The 18,917-nt window shown below is 38.0% G+C and overlaps 1 protein-coding gene across 7 annotated transcripts in view; it reads right to left on the bottom strand.

Moving 5' to 3' along the window:
• The window catches only part of C1GALT1 (core 1 synthase, glycoprotein-N-acetylgalactosamine 3-beta-galactosyltransferase 1), a 61,433-nt gene that overhangs the window by 31,774 nt on the left and 10,742 nt on the right, over positions 1-18,917 (bottom strand). For 2 of the 7 annotated variants that reach the window (XM_061164949.1, XM_061164948.1), the window contains one exon: positions 14,007-14,150. The exons of the other annotated variants lie outside the window; for them this stretch is intronic. The gene's annotated coding sequence lies outside the window, so the exon portion shown is untranslated. The remainder of the gene's footprint in view (positions 1-14,006; positions 14,151-18,917) is intronic. 7 annotated transcript variants of the gene reach the window in all.

Genomic DNA, 18,917 nt, shown 5'->3' with positions numbered 1-18,917 from the left:
TTCCAATGGGGCTTCTCTGATAGCTCACTTGGTAAAGAATCTGCCTGTAACGCAGGAGACCCCAGTTTGATTCTGGGTCTATACTATGCTTATTCTATATCTTGTATCTCAGGCCCTCTCTTGAATAGTAATTCCAATTTGAGAAGAATGACACTAAGGGGAAGTAAAGAACACAGTTGCTCAATATCAGAGATGGAAATTACCAATATGAAACTAGTAGGCACTTGTTTACTTCTGCTTTAACTGTAACTTTAAGTTCAGAAAGGGAGGCCTTCATGGATGATAAAGTATAGATGAGTACAGACGTCCTGCTCAACTCCCCCATTTAATTTCCCAGAGGAAAGCATAAACAAGTTTTCCTCTTAAAGTCAGGAACAAGACAAGGGTGCCCACTCTCACCACTACTATTCAACATAGTTTTGGAAGTGTTGGCCACAGAAATCAGAGCAGAAAAAGAAGTAAAAGGAATCCAGATAGGAAAAGAAGAAGTAAAACTCTCACTGTTTGCAGACGACATGATCCTCTACATAGAAAACCCTAAAGACTCTACCAGAAAATTACTAGAGCTAATCAATGAACACAGTAATGTTGCAGGATATAAAATTAACACACAGAAATCCTTGCATTCCTATACACTAACAATAAGAAAACAGAAAGAGAAATTAAGGAAACAATACCATTCACCATTGCAACAAAAAGAATAAAATACTTAGGAGTATATCTCCCTAAAGAAATGAAAGACCTATATATAGAAAGCTATAAAACATTGATGAAAGAAATCAAAGAGGACACAAACAGATGGAGAAACATACCGTGTTCATGGATTGGAAGAATCAATATTGTGAAAATGACTATACTACCCAAAGCAATCTATAGATTCAATGCAATCCCTATCAAGCTACCAATGGTATTTTTCACAGAACTAGAACAAATAATTTCACAATTTGTATGGAAATATGAAAAACCTCGAATAGCCAAAGCAATCTTGAGAAAGAATGGAACTGGAGGAATCAATCTGCCTGACTTCAGGCTCTACTACAAAGCCATAGTCATCAAGACAGTATGGTACTGGCACAAAGACAGAAATATAGATCAATGGAACAGAATAGAAAGCCCAGAGATAAATCCACGAACCTATGGACACCTTATCTTCGACAAAGGAGGCAAGAATATACAATGGAAAAAAGACAACCTCTTTAACAAGTGGTGCTGGGAAAACTGGTCAACTACTTGTAAAAGAATGAAACTAGAACACTTTCTAACACCATACACAAAAATAAACTCAAAATGGATTAAAGATCTAAACGTAAGACCAGAAACTATAAAACTCCTAGAGAAGAACATAGGCAAAACACTCTCCGACATAAATCACAGCAGGATCCTCTATGACCCACCTCCCAGGATATTGGAAATAAAAGCAAAAATAAACAAATGGGACCTAATGAAACTTAAAAGCTTTTGCACAACAAAGGAAACTATAAGCAAAGTGAAAAGACAGCCCTCAGAATGGAAGAAAATAATAGCAAATGAAACAGCAAAGGATTAATCTCAAAAATATACAAGCAACTCCTGAAGCTCAATTCCAGAAAAATAAATGACCCAATCAAAAAATGGGCCAAAGAACTAAACAGACATTTCTCCAAAGAAGACATACAGATGGCTAACAAACACATGAAAAGATGCTCAACATCACTCATTATCAGAGAAATTAAAATAAAAACCATAATGAGGTACCATTACATGCCAGTCAGGATGGCTGCTATCCAAAAGTCTACAAGCAATAAATGCTGGAGAGGGTGTGGAGAAAAGGGAACCCTCTTACACTGTTGGTGGGAGTGCAAACTAGTACAGCCGCTATGGAGAACAGTGTGGAGATTCCTTAGAAAACTGGAAAGAGAACTGCCATATGACCCAGCAATCCCACTCCTGGGCATACACACCGAGGAAACCAGATCTGAAAGAGACACGTGCACCCCAATGTTCATCGCAGCACTGTTTATAATAGCCAGGACATGGAAGCAACCTAGATGCCCATCAGCAGAAGAATGGATAAGGAAGCTGTGGTACATATACACCATGGAATATTACTCAGCCATTAAAAAGAATTCATTTGAATCAGTTCTAATGAGATGGATGAAACTGGAGCCCATTATACAGAGTGAAGTAAGCCAGAAAGATAAAGACCAATACAGTATACTAATGCATATATATGGAATTTAGAAAGATGGTAATGATAACCCTATATGCAAAACAGAAAAAGAGACACAGATGTACAGAACAGACTTTGGGACTCTGTGGGAGAAGGCGAGGGTGGGATGTTCTGAGAGAATAGCATTGAAACAAGTATACTATCAAGGGTGAAACAGATCACCAGCCCAGGTTGGATGCATGAGACAAGTGCTCAGGGCTGGTGCACTGGGATGACCCAGGGGGATGGGATGGGGAGGGAGGCGGGAGTGGGGATCGGGACGGGGAACACAGGTAAATCCATGGCTTATTCATGTCAATGTATGGCAAAACCCACTACAATATTGTAAAGTAATTAGCCTCCAACTAATAAAAATAAATGAAAAAAAAAAAAAAAAAGAATTTGTAAAACGGAAAAAAAAACCAAAAACGAAAAAAAAAAAAAAAAAAAAAAACCCCAAGTTTATCTAGTCTTCCTGCTGTTTTCCCTGAGGGCCAGGGTCCTCAAATTCTCCCCTGCTGCCCTTATCTCCATTCAGATTTCTAGAGGTGTAATCTATTATTTCAGGAAAAATACCTTTCCTGCTTTAAGGACTTCTTTTTGAAGCTCTAAAATTCTCTAGATTATTTGAAGCCCTGTTCTTTAGACTTTGCTCTAGCCAGAATCTTGGTCTGAGATTACATTGTAGAATGTCTGTTCAATTCTGTTTGCTATTATGTGGAGTGTGCATTAACACCTGACCTACAATTGAGGTCAGTGATTTGAAAGCACCATGAATCGAAAACATGAAACTGAGAGAAGTAAGTGAAAGGTATCATAACTCCAAATTTCTTATGGTAAATACAGAAAGACTGGCAGGGTAAGACGGAAGAGGTGAACCAGGAGGAAAGCTACCGAGGAAACGTTAGCAGACACTTAAGAAACCGAGACATCAGCTAGGAGTCACACTGCAAGCAAGTCCCCACGTCTTCTGATTCTCCCACTGACACTCTGTCTTCTAACAGAGTACTTTTCACTTTTTCTTCTTTTTGTACTAGCTGTGACTTTCCTTATCTTAACACCAAATATAATTACGTCACAGTCTCAGAAGGGAACAAATTCAATTGACATTTCCACGGCTGCAGAGTCTACCACTCCAGGTACAGGAAAGCAACAGTTATAAAGGTATTCAATAATAGTAACACTCAGAAACCACTGTGACTAAGAAGAGGAAGTAAGACCGCAGGGCCAGAGAAAACTCTTATTTCTATCATCACAGTAACTATCTGAAGTGCTGATCAAGCACCAGTAAGCATGAATACTAACCTGTTACCCAGCCATTTCCCAAGATTCTGTGCTTCAAAACAAGCCTACTTTGGCAACATGGAGGTTTTATTATTTGTAGAAAGCTAGTGACATGTTATGGACAGGGTTTTCTTAGTTGAGGTGGCACTTTTTTAGAAAGACACCTGTTCTGGGGTGAATGGAGGGAAAGTTAACTTCCTGATTTTACAAAATTTGTTTTTAACTTTAAAATATTTTGTGATGCTGTTTGATGCCTGACATGTTCTTACCCTTTCCTGTCTAGAGAATTTTCAGCCAGCATGGGTTGGCTTATCCCTACTGCTTTTAGCCCATCTCCTTTCAATTTCAAGTGCTCCTGTCTTATGACTAAATTTCTGTATACCTCCACTTTTCTTTCCTGTTCCTGGCATAAAAGAGCTATTTCATGTCAGTGGACTATATCCCAAGCCTCACTCAGATTTTTCGCAAAAATCATCACCTCCGTCTCTTCAGATTCTTGACAAGAGTGCTGAAGTAGACCACACTGGAAGAAGACATAGCTTACCCACACCGCACTTTCTTGGGGCTTCAATACATATTAAATAGAACAGAGTGCAGGGAAATTATCAATGCCAACTGCTTTCCAAATCTGATGCATAATCAGAATCATTTGAGGAGATTTTAAAAATACAGATTTCAGATACAAAAGTGCTGGAACAACTAAAATTCATAGTTTCATTTTTTAAGGAACAGTTTTGTGCTCTTCACTGGTTTAAAAAAAAAAAAAAACCAAGCAAACACAGAACTACCTGAAGAAGAAAGAAACTGCCCCAAATCCCATCACTTAGAAACAATTACCATTAACACTTGTTGAGTACCCTTACACACATGAATAACATCTTTATGAATAACAGAGATGAAAGGACAGGTAATTATACCTAACATTTGAGCCCTGTACTGATAACAGCTTTACACGGATTACCTACAAACCATAAACTAGGGACTATTAATCCCATTTTACAGATGAACTCAGACACAGAGAGATTAGTAAACTTCCCTGGGTCATACTAGCAATCGGAAACAAGAATTCAGACTCTTAACCACCATACTATCATTTTACAGAACTGGGACTATATTAGTCATGTTATTTTAAAGATTTAACATGTTAAATTAGATTTGAATTTATAGAATAAAAGGAAAATTAAATGAATCTAAATTAACTTTGAACATCAGCTAAACATGTGACCTCCCTCCTCTAAACAATCTCACTAAAGAGAAAGATTATGAAAAACAAAGCAATCTGAGGCTTATTTTCATTACATATTTCTAATTTAGATTGATTTCTTGCTTTGGGAATGTGGAAATCAGCATACACACACACACTTCCGAATGCAATTAATTTCTGTGAACTACTTTTATTCTGTAAAATTTACATAGCTTACATTCTATAAATTACATTGGAATCCCCATGACTGCTTGATCTTAAATATAGTTTAAATTGGATTCTATGCTCATTAATAGTTCTTTTTATCACAGCTGCTCTAAAGGTGAGTTCTTCATTAATGTCACATTTTTGTTGGCTGGGTTTCAGCAAGTAATTTTTGCAATGGCGCTCACTGGTGCTATATTATATTCTAATATAGCAGGCTGGAGAATGTTTACTACTGCCTTTATACATGAAGTACAACGTGAAGGAGTACAGTCTCTCTTCTTAAAACTCTGTAAAAATTACTCATGGTCTTCCCATTGGAAGACCTGAGGGCAGACTGATCTTTTATCCTAGTAGAAAAATGCTCCTCTTTTCCTATGCTTGCTTTTCAGTCACTCCATTGGTCACTTACATCCTTCTCACCAAGACTTCAATGCCCTTTATTACATGAGCAAATCCTTCCTCCAGTTCTTCAGGCTTTAAGAAAGTCGGTGAAATTCACAATAAAGTCCCTAAAATTCTAGACTTTCAGTGTTTTTTGTTTTTTAAGTTTTAGTACTTTATATCTGGCTAAGGTTGTCAGTCTAGTATTTATAAATCTATTCTGGATTATCATGTTCACTTGTGTCATTTACATATTCAAAATATATTTCTCCCTTCAAACCACATTAAAATGATTTTCAAAAACTTTCTCCCCCACTTTCCTTGTAAAGTTGGGATGAATCTTATACAGCGATACACTTATAAGTACTTATGAATACACTATATGTGAGGTGCTATATTTGAAACTTTCATGTTTTCTCTGATTCTCACAGTAGGAGGAATCAGTCAACCTGAATTCAAGACGTCATAAAGCTACTGAAAACAAGTACTGAAGAACTGAAATCAATTCTACAGTAATGCTGGAGGGGCAGACTCATGGATCTATCAATGGAATAGAATAGAGAGAACCAGAGGCAGACGCCTAAATACGCTCAACTCCCATTCGACAAAGATACAAAAAGCAACTAAATGGAGAAAAGATAAACTTTTTGATAAATGGTGCTGGATATTTCTAGGCAAAAATTAAACCCTGACCCAAGTCTCACATCTCACATAAAAATTAAATCAAAATGGATTATGGGCTTAAATGGACTTAAATGTAAAATATGCAACTTTCCCTGGTAGCTCAGGTGGTAAAGAATTTGCCTGCACTGCAGAAGACCCGAGTTCAATCCCTGGGTCGGGAAGATCCCCTAGAGAAGGAAATGGCAACCTACTCCAGTATTCTTACCTGTGAATTCCACGGACAGAAGAGACTGGTGGGCTACAGTCCATGGGGTCGCAAGAGTCGGACACGACCTAGCAACTAAACCACCAATAAACCACAAATGTAAAACATGGACTTAAATGTAAAACATGCAACTATAAAATTTTTATAATTCCATGAGAAAAATTTTTATAGTTGCAGAAGAAAAATCTTTGAGATTGAGAGCTAGGCAAAGAGTTCTTAGACTTGACTCCAAAGGCACAATTCATAGAAGGGAAAAATTGATCAACTTTTGCTCTGTAAAAGACCCTACTGAAAGAATGAAAAGATAAGCTACAAACTGGAAGAAAATACTTACAAATCACATAACTAACAAAGAACTAGCATTTAGAATATATTAAAAAATCCTAAAACAGCAAAAAAAATAAACAATCCAGTCAGAAAACAGGCAAAAGACAGGAACAGATATTTCACTGAAGAGGATGTATAGATGATAAGTAAGCACATGAGAAAATGTTCAACTTCATTTAGCAGGAGGAAAAATACAAATTAAAACCTCAATGAGATATCTCTACTTACCCATAAGGATGCTTAAAATAAAAAGCAGTGATACCATCAAACGCTGGTGATGTGGAAAAGCTAGATCACTACATATTGCTGATGAGAATGTAAAATGATGTCCAGTCCCTACAGATCAAAGGTAACTATGCAGAGAAAAATATTCTGACCCATAAAATAAACCCAGCCTCTTCTTAAGGTGAACTATTGATCCTGACAGAACGGAAAGCAACAACAAATTTGAATGACATGCCTTCCACCTGGTGAAGCCCCTCTATGGCCTAGAGACTTAAAAAAACAAAAAACTGAAAAGTCAGAGACAAAGTTCCTAGTTGCAGCTGTCCAAGGTCCCAGTTCCCCAATTTACGTCTCTCAGGTAACTAAATGACTAGAATCTGAAGCTGTCAGCCAGCAGCAGCACAGATCTCTAGCTCAAAATTTAAAGGAAAGATCCAAATGGTGCAATAAAACAATTATCTATGTGTAAAAGGTATTAAAGGGCTTCCCAAGTGGCGCAGTAGTAAAGAATCTGCCTGCCAATGCAGGAGATCCAGGAGATGCAGGTTCAAGTCCTGGGTCAGGAAGATCCCCTGGAGTAGGAAATGGCAACCCACTCCAGTATTCTTGCCTGGAGAAACACAAGGACAGAGGAGCCTGGCGGGCTACAGTCCATGGGGTCACAAAGAGTCAGATGCAACTGAGCACACACGTACACACAAAAGGTAATAAGAGATTTTCATCTACATAATTTTTAAGCAAAGCTACCTGGAATTGATTCTATTTAAAAATGAAGAAGCAAAAATACAAATAACCTACATAAAAATCTTGTAGTGGGAAAAAGTTTATAAACACAGGATGCAAAAGACAAGGGAAAAGCACAGACCTGATTACTTACTCTATAAAAAAGAAAATCTTAAACTAACTAGGACTATTTTATAGTTTTTTAGAGACTGAAGGGATTGAAGCAATTATGGAGAGACTGATAGCTATGAAAGATGGGCATGGAAGAGCCAACAGAGAAATAACTTATTTCTCAAAAGAGAATATAATAAATGAAACTGAAAAAAAGTCAAAGATATAAAGGAAAACGCACTGAAATGAAGGCCATGCATCAAAATATTTAAAGGTCTTACATACAACCAAGAAAAATGTCATATAAATAGATGCGGCAATGTTGAGAGATTTTGAACTTCACTTACAAAAAAACAAAACAAAACAAAACTCTTAAGTATCCAGGACAAACAAAGCATGTCAAAGGCAAAAAAATAGGCATACATACAAGGAAAAAATTATTAGGCAACTTTCTCCTCTGTATCCTTGTATGTCAAAAGAAATGGGCAAAACTCCCAAACTTTTGAGGGGAAAAACATGCCCATAAACTTAAAGATTCAGCAAGTTGTCATTCAAAAATCCATGTAACAGGAAGATATTCTCAAATATGCAAAGGACTTAGTATCCACACATCCTTGGTACATTATCTACTTAAAGATATAATCCAGGGGGAGGAAGAAGATGGCAGAGAGGTAGGTGGATGTGAAGTACATCTCTCTCCATGGATCATCAGGACTATACCTTCAGACACAGAAGTGCACGCAGGACACCAGCTGAGAGCAGACAGGAGTACGTGACCAGCAGAAAAGAATACATAGTCCCACGAAAAACTCAGTAGGACGAAGGAACTAGGGGGAAAACAGGAGTATTAGGAGGACTGGAGCTGCCCTCGGCAGGTAGGGGAACTGAAGCAGGGGTCTGATCCCCATACTGGGGCAACTGTCTGAGTCGGAGGAGAAACCCGTTAAGGCTGAGAGGGAAACAGCTGATCTGTGGCAGCCTAAACAGAATGAGAACCGGTCAGTCCTTGCCACAGCCATACATACCCTAGATAGTGCAGAGGCTGGGAGCTGGAGTTTAGGGATTGTGGAGCAATCCCAGGAGGAGGGCTGCTGTTGACTGTGGAGAGTGGGATGTGAGGGAGGAGACTGTGGTGGGAAATGCCTGTGGAGGAAAGCTGGGCAGCCATGGGAGCTAAGCGACACCACTGAGTCATGCTCAGGGGGTGGAGCCATCGCCATAGCCTCTATCCCCCCAACACACCAGCACTGGCAGCTGAACAACAGAGGGCCTGGCCCATCAAATGCCTGACACTGATCTACAGAGAAGGACCCCAGGCGGGGGCCCCGCTATGTGCCTGATGCACTGGACAACAGAGGAGCACCCCAGGCAAGGGAGCCCTCCAAGTGCCTGAACAGGCGGAGCTACGGAGAAAGACTGGTCAAAGGGGCCTTCTGATCGCCAGCTACACGAGGCTTGAGGAAGGGCCGTGACTCCTGCGACGGAGGCAGTCCGTGTCCCTGCACACTTGGCGCCACCAGGGCCCCCTCAAGTCAAGCAGCTGCGCCACCTTCACGCTCAACACTCCTGGGGCAGAGATGCCACAGGCAAAAAAGTCTATGCTCACAGGGTGGCTTCGAAGTGTCTGACTCATTGTGACCGTGTGGACTGTGGCCTGCCAGGCTTCTCTGTCAGGGAGGGGGTTCCCCAGGCAAGAATGCTGGAGCATATTGGCCAATACTGGTTGCCATGCACTTCTAGAGCACTGTATTTCCTGCTGCCCGAGCCGCCAACCCCCCTGAGGACCTGGTGCTGCCAGAACCCCTGCGATCCCAGCAGCGGCTTCACCTCCACACCTGGCCCTCACAGGGCAAACCCAAGTCCTCCAGGGCAGCCTCAGGAGCAAACCCCAGTGGACGACCCATATCCAGAGGTGGAAATAAAACCACAATTGAAACCCAGGGGCAGTGTGGCTAAGGAAGAAGACCCAACACCCTCTCACCAGCTGTACACATGCAGATTAAATCCACATGATCAACCAGGCAGACTCTGTGTCTGTGGAATATACAAAAGATCATTGAGAGCTCCCACAAAAGAAAAAGCACTAGTTTTGATATCTGTGAACACTGGAGGTGAGAACACACAGGAGTAGGACCAGGTTAGAATCTGAGCTGCCCCCACAGCAGGGCCAGAGATCAGCAGTGTTAGAGGGCATCCTAGGGAGGTGAGGGGGACTGTGACTCCCAGCTGGGAAAGGGCTCTGACAGCAGTGACTCAAGAAAAGCTTTTATTATTCTTTTGTTTTGACATGTTCTGTAGATTCTTTTGGATTTTTTCTTTTCCCCGCCCCCCCCGCCCCCCGCCCCAGTTGTAGTTGTCAATTTTATTGGCACTAGGAAATCTAAGTTTTTTCCTTTTTTTCTCAGTCATATTTTTTATTGTTGTTATAAACCTCTGCCTCTATATCAGGCATTTGCAGTTTTGGGGAGGTTTTTTTTTCTCTCCTTCTTTTTAATTTTAATTTTTTTAAACGATTATTATTTTTCTACATTTACTCCTTTGTTTGCTTTTCCTACTGTTCTTTTCCCCTTGCAGTTAATTTTTAATATATGTAAATCTTCTTTATCTACTTCTATTTAACTTTGCGTATCTATTCTTTCTTTCTTTCCGTTCCTCTCAACATATTTGTTAGTTTTGTTTTCATTGCTTTATTCCTCACTTGGCACCTTGCTTTAGTTTTGTTTTCCAGTTTGTGTTTTAGTTAGTTTTGTTCTTAACTGGTAAATATAATTTTTTATTTCCTTTGTTAACTGGGTCAATCTATGTTACGTTATTTTTGTTGAACTGTTTTGACTTCGTTCATGGGTATTTATGTATATGTGCATATTCCATTATTTTAAATATTATTTGCCTGATTTTGTAACTGCCATTTGTCTGGGATTCATCTTTGGTTTCCTGTTTTTGGATATTTGTTTTAATCTCACTTAGAACGTCTGCCTATAATGCGGGAAACCTGGGTTCAATCCCTGGGTCGGGAAGATCTCCTAGAGAAGGAAATGGCAACCCACTGCAGTATTCTTACCTAGAAAATCCCATAGACAGAGAAGCCTGGTAGGTTACAGTCCATGGGGTTGCAAAGAGTTGGACATGGCTGAGCAACTTCACTTCACTTCACTTCACTTTAATGCCATAACAAACCACTTGTGGAATCTTCGTTCCTGACCAGAGATCAAGCCCTGAATCTTTGGAGTGGGAGCACTAAGTCCAAGACCCTATATTACCAGAGAATTAACCCTAGGGGGTATCAAATAGTGAGAACTCACACAAAGGAAACCACAGTAATACAAGACCTGGCATCACCCAACCACCAAAGGCACCCCGTGCAGGATGCCTCATCTAAACAACAAACAAAACAAAAATACAAACCCAATCATCAGCAGATGGGATTACCACCTCACTCAGCCTTGCCCATCAGAGGAAAAACAAACAAACAAAACTCAGCACAAATCTCATCCTGTGAGAAGCTTACACAAACCACTGGACCAATCTTAGAGGTCAGAAACCAAAAGGAAGAAAGAATTCAACCTTGAAGCCTGGGAAAAAGAGATCTCAAACACAGTAAGCTAAAAAAAAAAAAAGAAAAGGCAGAGAAATACTACACAAATGAAGGAACAAACTAGAAACACAGAAGTCCAAATAAATGAAGAGGAAATAGGCAAACTACTGGAAAAAGAATTCAGAATAATGATAGTAAAGATGATCAAAAACCTGGAAAGCAAAATGGATAAAATTCAGGAATCAATTTAAAAAGATCTAAAAGAATTAAAGAATATACATTCAAACAACACAATTACTGAAATTAAAAATACTCTAGAAGGAATCAATAGCAGAATATCTGAAGCAGAAGAACGAATCAGTGAGCTGGAAGATAAAATGGTGGAAATAACTTCTGAAGAGCAGCATAAAGTAAAAAGAATGAAAAGAACTGAGGACAGTCTCAGAGACCTCTGGGACAATATCAAATGCACCAACATTTGAATAATATGGGTCCTAGAAGAAGAAGAGAAGAAGAAAGGGTATGAGAAAATTTTTGAAGAGATTACAGTTGAAAATTTCCCCAACATGGAAAAGGAAATAGTCAATCAAGTCCAAGAGGACAGAGTCCCATGCAGAACAAACCCAAGGAGAAATACAAAGAGACACATACTAATCAAACTAACAAAGGCTAAACACAAAGAAAGAATATTAAAAGCAGCAAGGGAGAAGCAACAAGTAACATACAAGGGAAACCCCATACACTTAACAGCTGATCTTTCAGCAGAAACTCTGCAGGCCAGAAAGGAATGGCAGTAGATACTGAAAGGGAAAAACCTACAACCAAGATTACTGTACCCAGCAAGGATCTCTTTCAAAATTGATGGAGAAATCAAAAGCTTTTCAGACAAGCAAAATTAAGAGAACTCAGTATCACCAAACCAGCTCTACAACAAATATTAAATGGACTTGCATTTCTCTAATAATGAGCAATGTTGAGCATCTTTTCATGTGTCTGTTAGCCATCTGTATGTCTTCTTTGGAGAAATGTCTGTTTAGGTCTTTTTCCCACTTAGATTGCGGTTTGTTTTCCTGGTATTGAGTTGTATGAGCTGCTTGTATATTTTGGAAATTAATCCAGTGTCAGTTGTTCCATTTGTTATTATTTTCTCACATTCTGAGGGATGTCTTTTCACCTTGTATATAGTTTGCTTTGCTGTGCAAAAGCTTTTAAGTTTAAAAGCTTTTAAGTAAGCTTTTTAAGTTTACTTTTGTTTTTATTTCCGTTACTCTAGGAGGTGGGTCATAGAGGATCTTCCTTTGGTTTATGTCATCGAGTGTTCTGCCTCTGTTTTCCTCTAAGAGTTTTATAGTTTCTGGTCTTACATTTAGGTCTTTAATTCATTTTGAGTTTATCTTTGTGTATGGTGTTAGGAAGTGTTCTAATTTCATTCTTTTACATGTAGCTGTCCAGTCTTCCCAGCACCATTTATTGAAGAGACTGTCTTTGCCCCATTGTATATACTTGCCTCCTTTGTCATGAAGGTCTTTGTTGTACAGTTCTGTGTATTTTCGCACCTTTTCTTAACATCTTCTGCTTCTGTCAGGTGTAGACAGACCTAACATTTTATTATATCCTTTGTTGTGCCCATCTTTGAAATGTTCCCTTGGTATCTCTAATTTTCTTGAAGAGATCTCTAGTTTTCCCCATTCTATTGTTTTCCTCTATTTCTTTGCATTGATCACTGAGGAAGCCTTTCTTACCTCTCCTTGGTTTTCTTTGGAAATCTGCATTCAAGTGGGTATATCTTTCCTTTTCTCCTTTGCCTTTAGCTTCTCTTCCTTTCTCAGCTTTTTGTAAGCCCTCCTCAGACAACCATTTTGCCTTTTTGCATTTCTTTTTCTTGGGGATTGTCTTGGTCACTGCTTCCTGTATAATGTCAGGAACCTCCATCCACAGTTCTTCAGGCACTTTGTCAGATCTAATCCCTTGAATCTATTTGTTACTTCCACTGTATACTCAATTGTAAGGGATTTGATTTAGGTCATACCTGAATGGTCTCGTGGTTTTCCCTACTTTCTTCCATTTAAGTCTGAATTTTACAGTAAGGAGGAATGGGCGAATTTAGACCATTATATCTACTACTGTTTGCAAGAATCCCTTAGAAGAAATGGAGTAGCCCTGATAGTCAAGAAAAAAGTCCAAAATGCAGTACTTGGGTGCAATCTCAAAAATGACAGAATGATCTCTGTTTGTTTCCAAGACAACCATTCAATAGCATAGTAATCCAAGTCTGTGCCCCAACCAGTAATGCTGAAGAAGCTGAACGGTTCTATGAAGACCTACAAGACCTTCTAGAACTAACATCCAAAAAAGATGTCCTTTTCATTATACGGGGCTGGAATGCAAAAGCAGTAAGTCTAAAGATACCTGGAGTAACAGGGAAATTTGGCCTTGGAGTACAAAATGAAGCAGGGGAAAGGCTAACAGAGTCTTGACAAGAGAACACACCGGGTCATAGCAAACACCCTCTTCCACCAACACAAGAGAAGGCTCTACGCATGGACATCACCAGATGGTCAATACTAAAATCAGACTGATTATATTCTTTGCAGCCAAAGATGGAGAAGCTCTATACTGTCAGCAAAAATAAAACCGGGAGCTGACTGTGGCTCAGAGCATGAATTCCTTATTGCAAAATGACATGTATAGAGATTTCAGTTATCTTTTAAGTATCTACTCTAAAATATAAATGGCCAGTTAAGAGTCACCAGATATTTTAAAGAAAACCTGTAATATGAAAGAAAAAAATTAACATAGTCAAATTTAAAGTAACTTGAAAGGGACTATATAATGACATGAAAACTTTAAAAAACCCCAAACCATCATCAATATCCTGGAAGATAAAGAAAAGTCATGCCATCATATTCTTGAAATAAGAACAAGACAGCACCTTAAAAATTTTCTTCCTGACAATAAAAAGTCCAAGGGATTTTCTTGGCAGTCTAGCAGTTGAGACTTTGCCTTCCAATACAGGGGGTGCAGGTTCGATCCCTGGTCAGGAAGCTAAGATCTCACATGCCTCTCAGCCAAACAACTGAAACATAAAACAGAAGCAATACTGTAACAAACACAATAAAGACTTCAACATGGTCTGTTCCATAAATAAATAAATAAATAAGAAAAGTACTTCAAGAAATTAAGATATAAGAAAATAAAAAACCTCAATACAACAGCTATAGGAAAAAGTTAAGAAAATTACCCTAAAAGTGAGCAAAATGGCAAGGTAATAGAAAAACAAGAAAACTGATAACTAAAGATTAGAAATGTAGATAAGAGAGGACAATACCAACAACCAAACATTTCAAAGAAATTTCCAGACTGAAAAGATCCAGTAATACCCAGCACAGTGAATAAGAACAGACCCATAAAGATACATTATAATAAAATTTCACAACAATTGAGTCAACAAAACCATTCTGTAAACTTTCATAGAAAGGGGCAAAAGATCACATATAAGAGATCAGGAATTCAACGGTTTTGAACTTTCAAACAGTAATGTTGAAAGCTGAATGCAATGGAGAAACTCCCTCAAAATTCAGAGAAAAATACAATTTTATTCCCTGCCAAACTATTCAATAAGAATGAAGGATAAGTAAAGGTATTTTAAAGACATGACAGGCTTGGTCAGGTCAAATATTCAGTGAATCACACTGTATCTATTTTAAAGCACTAGTAGGGAACTGATGCAGAAATGATGAGAGAGCATCTGTGAAGAGATGCAGGTCTGGAACCTGGGAAACATTAAGTTGGTCATCTGTATATCTGAAATACAACATTAAAAATAACAGCCAAATCTATAATAAAATATGATCTAGCAAATAAAAATAGGTAACACTGAAAGATGATTCAATGCAAAGAATACTGTTCTAAGTGATTTAAATTCATTCATTTAATCTTTCCCTAGCATGATACAGGCTAAAAGAGTTACATAAATTCCTGATACTTTTGATATTTTGCCAAGTGACCTGATCTGGTATCATTAAAAACTCAAGACAATTTAAAATTTTCTATACCATATTCCCCTCTATGTCTTCAAACTGTAGCTTAGTAGCTGAACTCTTAATATAATTGATTTTATATAATAATTTTAATAAAATATAAAAAAGCATTTAAACAATGCCTGTATAAAAGCCCTCAATTCTCTACTAAATGAAAGATTCATAGTGAAAAATTAGAATCAATAATATATATTAACTATCACATTCACTAAGTAGAATATTTTAGAATCACTAAACTTTTCAAATTACATAACGTGGAAATACGGTTAGCATGCAAGTGAAAAAAGGATGCAAAGTTTTATATATATTATTATAGTTCTGTGCTTCAAAAAAAATCTATCCTAAAAAAAGCAACTAAAATATATATATATATATATATATATATATATATACACACACACCAAAATGTTAAAAATTTCTCATTTCTAATTTCAACTCTAATTTCTAATTTCAGTGGTGGAATTAGTGGCAACTATTTTTCTTTCCAAAATTTTTCCAAATTGAGTGCAATGAATATGAACACTGGAGTGGTAGCCATTCCCTTCTCCAGGGGATCTTCCCAAACCAGGGGGCAGATTCATTACCGTCTGAGCCACCAGGCAAGCTCATACATTACTTGCGTGGTTCTCAAAAAATTTAGTCTCAAGATCCCTTTAAACTCTTGCATCATGGAAGATCTAACAGCTTTTATGTGGGTTACATCTATTGATTAAATTTGTATTAAAAATTAAAATGAAAATATATATTAATTCATAAATAGTAGTGACAAATCCACTAATTGTTTCATAAGTTATGTTTACAACTACCTATTTACAACTTATTTTATGGAAAAAAATTATATTTTCTAAAAAACTTATTGAGAAGAGTAGCATTGCTTAAAATTTTGCAAATCTCAGCATCTGGTTTAATAGAAGACACCTGGATCTGGAACTCCATCTCTCCTTCTGCATTCAATTTGCTGCAATATCATATATTATGTAGCTACTTAAAAAAACCTGACTGCAAACTTATATGAGAATGAGTAAAGAAAAGCAAATAATGCATTGATATTAGTATAAACAGACTGACTTTATCAACCTCCTAAAACAATATAAAGGACTTCACTTTTCTTGGATCACACTTTGAGAATTAATTACTGCATTATTTTGAAACAAATTTTTTCTCTCCAAAAATACTGAATGGTGGCTGATAGCTTGCTACATCATGAAATAAACAGAGACTTAAGAGTTCTGATTTCTGGGTGAATAAAACTCAAAAAGGAACATGGTGTATTCGACTTTCCTTCTTGACTCAAAGAGTAATGTTTAAAGTAAGCCTTTTTCCTTAGTTCAGTGCTCTTTTCATTGGGTTTAGATTTAATTCTCTTTGAATTACTGGTAGGTATACTCAGGTTTGGAAATCCCAGTCTGAGCATTAGTCACTAAGTAGAGCAGAGGTGAAAAGAAATCTGTATGGCACTCTTTCCCCTTCTCTCTTTCTTCAATTTGATATAAAGCAGTATAATATAGCACTAACTTTGGATATTACAGAAATCACTGAGGATGCAAAAAATATTTGTTAAACTCATAGAACAGCAAAAGGCATTCTCACATTTTGATCTTTTTTTTTTTTTACATTTTGATCTTTTAACCTAGAATTGGTGGGAATATTTTTTTAAAAGTAGAATTACACTTTGAGATTTACACAACTTTTTTGAGATTTTTAACATGACTGTGAGGTTTTACGAAATCTTTGGGAGGCGTACCTTTCAATGTATCAAATACTATCTTAGGAACTAAGGATTCAGTCATTGGTATATTTTCTCATGTTTACAGGATGTAAACTCCCAAAAGACAACAAATAGTTTCCTACCTCTCGGAGTTGCTGACTACGATGCTTTTCGCAAGACAGTGGTACAAAAAATGTCAGCTGATTTGAAATGAGAAGGCATGTCCTTATTCATGCCCCAAGTCCACAAACCTGACTATATTTCCACATCTATTTTATACTCTGTGGACACTTTTCTCCCTCCATTCCTTGATAATTTTCCCTTGGGCTCAGCTCTTTTATTGCTCTTTCCCAACAACTAATAAAGGCTTCACATAGCAGTCTTATTTTTAAAAAATGCTTCCCAGTGCCACAGGATCATGCCCATCCTGCTTACTTGGAGAACAAGATCTAGCTCTAGTTTACCTGAAGCCTCTATTCAGACATTCTCCAAGCTGCCGTGGTCTTTCATATGGATGACTTTGGCCATTCTATTCTTTCTGCCTGGAGTGCCTGCCTCAGTTATGTCTACCAGATAAATGCAAGATTATCTTTCATGGTCACCTTGGTTTCAGTACTTGTCATGACCAGTCTTATCCATCGGCCATGATCAAATTAACTGCTCTTCCATCAAATGTTTTCTTGTTCCTTCATTCACATTTCCTACTATATACTCAACACTGCATCATAGTATGTATGTACATACATAGTATGTATGTGCATCTCTTTCCCCGAGACTATACATTCTTCAAGAACAACAGCTATGACTCTTTTATCCCCATCTCCTCAGTATCTAATACACTGCCTGGCTTATAAAATGCATACAAATGTCTGTTCTAAGTGTATGTGGGAGGCCCAGTTGAAACTGTTGTTTAGTTGCTAAGTCGTGTCTGATTCTTTGTTACTCCATGAACTGTAGCCTGCCAGGCTCTGTCCATGGGATTTTTCTAGGCAAGAATACTGGAGTGGGTTGCCATTTCCTTCTCCAGAGGATCCTCCTGACCCAGGGATTGAACCCACATCTCTGGCATTGGCAGGCATATTATTTACCACTGAGTCACCAGGGAAGCCTGTGCAGTTGAAATTATCTTTTCCAAATAGGTATTCTTCATCTATACTACCTAATTTACTAAATACTAGGTTGGTGCAAATGAAATTACAGTTTCAGACTGTGAATTTTAAATCATTATAACTAGGCTTAAACACATTATTTATTAATCAAAATAGGAACCATTACAATCAACACATTTTTGCCAACAAGAAGTAAGTTTGTTCACTCCTATAGTGTAAAAATCCATGCCTTGGAATTCGAGGAACTCTTGGAACACATTTTCTGCATCCTGCTGCTTGTGGAAACATTTTTCCTGCAAAAAGTTCTCAAGATGCTTGAAGAAGTGGTAGCTGGTTGGCAAGATGTCAGGTGAATGTGGCAGATAAGGCAAAACTTTGTAGCCCAATTAGTTCAACTTTTGAAGTAATGGTTGTGCGATGAGCAGTTGGGTATTGTGGAGAAGAACTGAACACTTTCTGTTGACCCATGCCCGCTGCAGGCACTGCAATTTTTGGTACTTCTCATCAATTTGCTGAGCATACTTCTCATATGTAATGGTTTCTCTAGGATTCAGAAATCTGTAGTGGATCAGACCAGCAGCAGACCACCAAACAGTGACCATGACCTTTTTTTTGGTGCAAGTCTGACTTTGGGAAATGCTTTGGAGCTTCTTCTTGGTTAAAACCACTAGTTGGTTGTTACGGGGTGTCATATAAAAGCCATTTTTCATCACACATCACAATCCAATCGAGAAATGGTTTGTTGTTGCATAGAAGAGAAGACAACACTTCAAAACAACAATTTTTTTGATTTTTGGTCAGCCCATGAGACACCCACTTACTAAGCTTTTTCACCTTTCCAATTTGCTTCAGATGCAAAAGAACCATAGAATAGCTGACATTGAGTTCTTCAGCGGCTTCTCGTGTAGCTGAAAGAGGATCAGTTTCGATGATGCTCTCAGTTGGTCATTGTCAACTTCCGATGGCCAGTCACTATGCTCCTCATC

Source organism: Dama dama, chromosome 18 (assembly GCF_033118175.1).
Source record: "Dama dama isolate Ldn47 chromosome 18, ASM3311817v1, whole genome shotgun sequence".
In the NCBI taxonomy this organism is placed as follows: Eukaryota; Metazoa; Chordata; class Mammalia; order Artiodactyla; family Cervidae; genus Dama; species Dama dama.
Note: the sequence above shows the minus strand (reverse complement) of the source record. Positions and strands in the feature narration are given on the sequence as shown.